Source organism: Dermacentor variabilis, unplaced genomic scaffold, assembly GCF_050947875.1.
Source record: "Dermacentor variabilis isolate Ectoservices unplaced genomic scaffold, ASM5094787v1 scaffold_13, whole genome shotgun sequence".
In the NCBI taxonomy this organism is placed as follows: Eukaryota; Metazoa; Arthropoda; class Arachnida; order Ixodida; family Ixodidae; genus Dermacentor; species Dermacentor variabilis.
Genome location: NW_027460291.1, coordinates 1021625 through 1029729, shown reverse-complemented (window position 1 = coordinate 1029729; position 8105 = coordinate 1021625).

Sequence of the window (8105 nt, the reverse complement as noted above, 5' to 3'; positions counted from 1 at the left end):
TTCGCACACAATGGCCCTGATGGTCTCGCACAGATCGTCCGTGACCATTGATTGAATTCTGGAGTAGCTTGTTGGCTTGGTGCGTCGGTCGAATTGCCGGTGCCGCAATTCCAGTGTCTTCTCGATGCTCGTCGCCTCACGAAGGAACTCGTCGACGGTCTTCGGTGGGCTTCTTACCATACCGGCGAAAAGTTCCTCCTTTACGCCACGCATCAGTAGACGTACTTTCTTCTCCTCGGACATTTCTGGGTCGGCGTGGCGGAACAGACGGCTCATTTCCTCAGTGAAAATCGCGATAGTCTCATTCGGTAGCTGCGCTCTTGTCTCCAGTAGAGCTTGTGCTCGCTCTTTTCGCACGACGCTTTGAAATGTTTGCAGGAAGCCGCTTCGGAAGAGGTCCCAGGTCGTTAAGGTGGCTTCTCTGTTCTCGAACCACGTCCTGGCAGCGTCTTCCAATGCGAAGAAGACATGTCGCAGTTTGTCATCGCTGTTCCAGCTGTTAAATGCAGCGACCCTCTCGTACGTCTCGAGCCAGGTTTCCGGGTCCGCGAATGTTGAACCGCGGAACGTGGGGGGCTCCCTGGGCTGCTGCAGCACGACAGGGGATGCTGGGGCTGCCATTGGGGTGGATTTGGTGGCAATCTTCCTGCTCGTCTCAGGTAGAAGTCCGTGCTCTGGGGGCAGTCCTTGCAGACGGCGGCTAGCACGCTGGTCTTGGGCGACGTTCGTTTTGTCCTCTGGCTTCGGGCTTGGATCGCGGCTTTGCGGGGGCGTTCGGTACATGAACGCTCAAGCACCTCCACCAGATGTCACGTGGTAGTGACGGTGAAGAAAGAAGCAATACGGTGAAATACAAAACTAGCTTTTATTGGGCGAACCTGTGCACACAAAAACAGGCTACACTTATAGCACAACGATAGCGGCGAACACGGTCGGCGATCGTCGGAAATCTGATCAGCGGGTCAAGCGCGTCGGCTTTTAAAGGACAGTCGTCGAATGTTCCAGACTAATCGTTCGGACCCGCGTGCCTTCCGCAAAGTTCTACACCATTCGCGTCAGGAGAATAAATCAGACAACACAAGGTTCGGCGACAACAGAGTGCGGATAGAAGCATCGATAACTTTCCAGAAACTTCGGATACATGCAGGCGCGTCCCGCGCTGTGCGATAAGATTTGTTAGGCAGCGAAACCTGGTCGCCCGATAAATGTAAGTACACGTGTCAATATTCACAATAGAAGACCATTCTAATCTGCCGGAAGTCACTGATCTAGATTACCAGTGCATGCAGTCCATTGATGTAACAGCGGATGCTATCACAGGTCGCATAAATAACCTTAAGTTGACTACTCCTTCGGGTGTCGATAATATTAACTAAAAAATTTTAAAGAATACAGTCACGCTATCTAGCAAATTCTTATGCAATATTTTTCGCAAGTCGTTATCTTCAGGCCAGCTTCCCTTAGACTGGAAAATTGCCAAAGTGATACCAGTCCACAAAAGTGGTAGCAGGAATTCCCCAGAAAACTATCGTCCAATATCACTGACGAGTATTTGTTGCAAAATGCTTGAACATATCATTGCAGCTCACAGATATCACCATCTGGAATCAAATATTTTTTTCTTTCTTAACCAACATGGGTTTAGGAAAGGTTTGCCATGTGAGACGCAGTTACTAGAATTCACTACAGAGTTGCATTTTAACATGGACCATAATCTTCAAACAGATTGCTTTTTTCTCGATTTCTCCAAAGCCTTCAGCCGTGTGGCTCACTGCCGTTTAATTTCCAAGTTATCCGTTCTCAAATTAGACTGCGTGTTAACGCTCTCCTGGATTCGTAACTTCCTAACAAATCGTCAGCACTTTACAGTCGTTAATAATTTTACGTCACCCCTTGCACATGTCAGTTCCGGTGTACCGCAGGGTAGCGTACTAGGACACTTGCTTTTTCTTATTTACTTCAATGATCTGCCCAATAACATCTCATCCTGCATGCGTGTTTTCGCCGATGATTGTATATTATATCGACCAATTCGCAGCCTTGATGACCATCGCATTCTTCAAGAGGACCTTTATCTCGTTACCAAATGGTGTGAAGGCTGGCAAATGAAACTTAACTCATCTAAATGCCAACTAATGATATTCACGCGAGAAACATCAATTCATAGGTTTTCCTATTATCTAAACTCAAATATAGTATCTCAGGCATCAGCATATAAATATCTAGGCGTAAATCTTACACCGAGCCTTTCCTGGGCCTTTCACATTGCAACCATATGCGCAAACGCTTCCAAATCTCTTGGGTATATTCGTCGCCACTTGCGTAATTGCCCGTCTAACATCGTTAAATTAGCATTCGTATCATTTGCACGCCCTCAGCTTGAGTTCGCGTCCCCTATATGGTCTCCCTACCATGAATACTTAATCCGCATGTTAGAAGCCATCCAAAACCGAGCTAGTCGATTTATTTCCCAATATTACAGCTACCAGTCAAGCATTACTCAATTAAACTCGACCTTTCCCTTCAATCACTGAGTAGCCGACGTGACATAGCACTCCTGTCCTTGCTCCATAGATATGTTCACCAAATCAAGCCACCAAACTTGCCACTGCAACGCGCGTCTTGCACATCACGGCGACTTTATAATGATTTAAGCCTCACTCGCATTTATGGCAACACTAACGCATTTAACTTCTCGGCTTTACCACGAGCGATTAGGTTATGGAATTCGCTTCCTAATAGCACTGTCGCTCAAATGAGCAATGATAAATTCAGACCACTACTGAACCTACAGACATCATCACAACAAATATATTCATCTATACATATGTCATGTCATATAATACGTGTCCCATACGGGTCATGACTTTCTTTTTCTTACCCGCCGTGGTTGCTGAGTGGCTATGGGGTTGGGCTGCTGAGCACGAGGTCGCGGGATCAAATCCCGGCCACGGCGGCCGCATTTCGATGGGGGCGAAATGCGAAAACGCCGGTGTGCTTAGATTTAGGTGCACGTTAAAGAACCCCAGGTGGTCCAAATTTCCGGAGTCCTCCACTACGGCGTGCCTCATAATCAGAAAGTGGTTTTGGCACGTAAAACCCCAAATATTGTTATTGTTGTTTCAATTTTGTTTGCTTTATGAGCTCGCGCTATGTACGTTATTTTGCGCAAGTGTTACATCGATTTTTATGTTACCGTCAATTGTGCTTTTCATTCCTTTACCGATAACTCTTTGTATTGATTTATCGTTTTTATTTTTTACACTGTTTTGCAAGCATGTCATCACTACAAACACTTTTAGCTCTCACATTTTTAGCGCTCATATATCTGTTTTCTCTTGTCATTTGTTCAATGACGCCCCCCTTACTCAATGCTCCCCTTGGGGCCTGAAAAGTACTTTGAAATAAATAAATTGTAATGGTTGCACTGAACAGTTCCGATGGTAACGTCTCTTCGTAACCAAGGCGGCAGGTGACGCAGAGCAGGAACAGCTGGTAGCTCGAACGGCTCACACTCGTGTCAAGCACTGGCGATCCGGCTGGCCCACTGGTTGCACAGCAGGCATGGAAGAGACGATCTGGCTGGCCTTGTTCCAGTGCTCTTCTTCTTCATTACAATTACCCCCGGTGCAAAAGCGGAGCCATCCTGGCGACTTACGACGTGGAGACGAGCGGGTCATAGAATTGTCTCCGGTGCCAGTGGTATTGCATACCGATGCCAGTGGTATTGGCCTTGGCGCTGTCCTTGCGCAGCGCAAGTCTGGCTACTCCGAGTGCGTCGTTGCTTACGCCAGTCGTGCGCTGACCAAAGCGGAACGCAATTACAGCGTCACAGAAACAGAATGCCTGGCCATCGTTTGGGCACTCGGGAAGTTTCGCCCCTATTTATACGGCAGGCCTTTCAATGTGGTTACTGACCATCACGCCCTTTGTTGGTTATACTCTTTAAAAGACCCGTCTGGACGCCTTGCCCGCTGGGCTCTGCGCATTCAAGTATACGATATACACGTCATATACCGCTCTGGTCGCAAGCACACTGACGCTGACGCTCTGTCCCGCTCTCCGCTGCCTGCCGACGCGGCATCCCTCTCCACCATTGAGGCGGTCTCCTCGGTCGACATCGACACGCTCGCATCAGAACAGCGCAAGGATCCTTGGGTGGCCTCTCTATTGGATCTCCTTTCTGGCTCGCCTGCATCTCCCATCTCCCGCTCCCTGCGCCGCCAGGCTGTCCATTTTGCTGTCCCGGATAAACTCTTGTATCGACGGAACTACCAGCCCGATGGTCGCCAGTGGCTCCTGGTTATCCCTAAGACTTTGCGTTCCGACATGTGCGCGTCTTACCATACTGACCCACAATGTGCACACGCAGGCGTTTTGAAGACGTATGAGCGCCTGCGGCAACGTTACTACTGGCGCGGAATGTTTCCTTTTGTCGAAACGTCTATCCGCTCGTGCCCGCAATGCCAACGCCGCAAATCTGCGCCTCATCCAGCCCACGGATTATTGCAGCCGCTTCCGTGCCCTGCTCGTGCCTTCGACCTTGTGGGAATTGACCTGTACGGGCCGCTAATACTAACACCCGCTAGAAAACGATGGATTATTGCCGCAGTTGGCCACCTTACACGCTATGCCGAAACCGCTGCTCTACCTGCAGCGACCGCCAGTGACGTTGCATCCTTTCTGCTCCATCGTTTCATTCCTTGTCATGGCCCACCTCTGGAGCTGCTGAGTGATAGAGGCCGTGTGTTTCTGTCGCAGGTGGTTGAAGCTCTGCTTGCTCAATGCCGCATAATTGACCGGACCACCACGGCGTACCATCCTCTAACTAACGGACTTACAGAGCGTTTCAATCGCACCCTTGGTGTTATGCTCGCCATGTACGTTTCATTGGAGCATACAAACTGGGACATCATCCTCCCATTTGTCACGTACACATATAATACGGCTACACAAAGTACCACGGATAAATAAGCTGTCTACCGGCCATTGTGATGTCAAGTGCATACGTCGGTACAAGGATCGTCGCAAGGCTACTTAAGCAGGGTGCATCGCTGTGACAGACCATTTGGTGGCAGCGGCGCCGCTGAGAAGCACGGTCGCTAAATTTATCTTCCTCTTTATGCAGCGAAGCAGCTCTTCGGCTATGAACACCAGCGGAGTGGAAACTGTCTAACGACCATTGTTACGTCAGGTGCCTGCCTCGGTAGAAGGATCGTCGCAAGGCTACTTAAGCATGGTGCATCGCTGTGACAGACCACTTGGCGGATGCGGGCCAACTGAGAAGCACGCTCGCTAAAAGTTATCTTCCTCTTTATGCAGCCAAGGAGCTTTTCGGCTATCAACACCAGCGGAGCGGAAACTGTATACCGGAAGAAGCACGCTCGGTAAAAGTTATCTTCCTCTTTATGCAGCCAAGGAGCTTTTCGGCTATCAACACCAGCGGAGCGGAAACTGTATACCGGAAGAAACACGCTCGGTAAAAGTTATCGTCCTCGTTATGCAGGCAAGCAGCTGTTCGGGTATCAAAACCAGCAGAGTGGAAACTGTCCACCGGCCATTGTAACGTCAGGCGTCTACCTCGGTTCAGGGATCGCCGCTAGGCTACTTAAGCAGGTTGCATCGCTGTGACAGACCACTTGGAGGCAGCGGGGTAGCTGAGAAGAACAGTCGCTATATTTATCTTACTATTTATGCAGCCAAGCAGCTGTTCGTCTTTGAACATCAGCGGAGCGGAAACTGTCTACCGGCCATTGTAACATCAGGTGCCTACCTCGGTAGAAGGATCGTCGCAAGGCTACTTAAGCAGGGTGCATCGCTGTGACAGACCACTTGGCAGCATCGGCGCCGCTGAGAAGCACGCTTGATAAAAGTTATCGTCCTCGTTATGCAGCAAAGGAGCTGTTCGGCTATCAACACCAGCGCAGCACAAACTGTCTACCAGCCATTGTGGTGTGAGGTGCCTACGTCGGTACAAGGATCGTCGCAAGGCTACTTAAGCAGGGTGCATCGCTGTGACAGACCACTTGGCAGCAGCGGAGAAGTTAAGAAGCAGGCTCACTAAAGGTTATCTTCCTCTTTATGCTGTCAAGGAGCTGTTCCGCTATCAACATCAGCGGAGCAGAAACTTTCAACCGGCCATTATGACGTCCGGTGCCTACTTCGGTAGAAGGGTCGTTGTAAGGCTACGTAAGCAGGGTGCATCACTGTGACGCACCACTTGGCGGCTGAGAAGCACCAGTGGAGCGGAAACTGTCCACCGGCCATTGAAACGTCAGGTGCCTACCTCGGTCCACGTATCGTCGCTAGGCTACTTAAGCAGGTTGCATCACTGTGACAGACCATTTGGAGCCAGAGACAACGCTGAAACGCACGCTCGGTCAAAGATATCTTCCTCCTTATGCAGCCAAGCAGCTGTTCGGCTATCAACACTAGCGGGGCGGAAATTGTCAACCGGCCATTATGATGTCAGCAGCCTACCTCGGTAGAAGGATCGTCGCAAGGCTACTTAAGCAGGGTGCATCGCTGTGACAGACCACTTGGCGGCAGCGGGGCAGTTGAGAAGCACGCTCACTAAAGGTTATTCTTCTCTTGATGCTGTCTAGAAGCTGTTCCGCTATCAACACGAATGGAATGGAAACTCTACCGGCCATTGTGACTTCAGGTGCATACCTCGGTTCAAGGATCGTCGCAAGGTCACTTAAGCTTGGTGCATCGCTGTGACAGACCACTTGCAGCGGGGAAGTTGAGAAGCATGCTCGCTAAAACATAACTTCCTCTTTATGCAACCAAGCATCTGTTCGGCTACCAACACCAGCGAAGTGGAAACTGTCTACTGGCCATTGTAACGTCAGGTGGCTACCTCGGCACAAGCATCGTCGCAAAGCCACTTAATCTGGATGTATCGTTGTGACATACCACTTGGCGGCAGCGGGGAAGTTGAGAAGCATGCTCGCTAAAAGATATCTTCCTCTTTATGCAGCCAAGCAGCTGTTCGGCTATCAAGACCAGTGGAACGGAAAATGTCTAACGGCCATTGTGAATTCAGGTGCTCACCTCTGGACAAGGATCGCCGCATGGCTACTTAAGCTGGGTGCATCGCCGTGACAGACCACTTGGTGGAAGCGGGGTAGCTGAGAAGCATCCTCGCTAAAAGTTAGCTTCCTCTTTATGCAGTCAAGCTGCTGCTCGGCTATCAACTCCAGTGGAACGGAAACTGTCTACCGGCCATGGCGACTTCAGGCGCATGCCTCGGTACGTGGATCGCCGCATGGCTACTAAAGCTGGGTACATCGCTGTGACAAACCACTTGGCGACAGCGGGGTAGCTGAGAAGCACGCTCGCTATACTTATCCTCCTCTTTATGCAGCCAAGCAGCTGTTCTGCTAGCAACACCAGTGGAACGGATAATATCTAACGGCCATTGTAACGTCAGGTGCTTAGCTCGGTACAAGGATCGTCGCATGGCTACTTAAGCTGGGTGCATCGGCGTGACCGACCACTTGGCGGAAGCGGGGTAGCTGAGAAGCACGCTCGCTAAAAGGTATCTTCCTCTTTACGCAGCCAAGCAGCTGTTCGGCTATCAACACCAGCGATGGGAAACTGCCTGCCGGCCATTGTGACTTCAGGTGCATACCTCGGTACATGGATCGTCACAAGGCTACTTAAGCAGGGTCTATAGCTGTGACAGACGACATGGAGGCAGCGGTGCAGCTGAGAATCACTCTCGCTAAAGTTATCTTCCTCACTATGCAGCCAAGCAGCTGTTCGGCTATCAGCACTAGCGAAGCTGAAACTGTCTACGGGCTATTCGAACTTCAGGTGCATTCCTCGGTACAAGGATCGTCGCAAGGGCACGTAAGCTGGGTGCATCTCCGTGACAGACCACTTGGCGGCAGCGGGGAAGTTGAGAAGCATGCTCGCTAAAATGTAGCTTCCTCTTTATGCAGCCAAGTGGCTGTTCGGCTATCAGCACCAGTGGAACGGAAACTGCCTGCCGGCCATTGTGACTTCAGGAGCATACCTCGGTACAAGGATCATCGCATGGCTACTTAAGCTGGGGGCATCGCTCTGATAGACCACTTGGCGGCAGCGGGGTAGCTAAG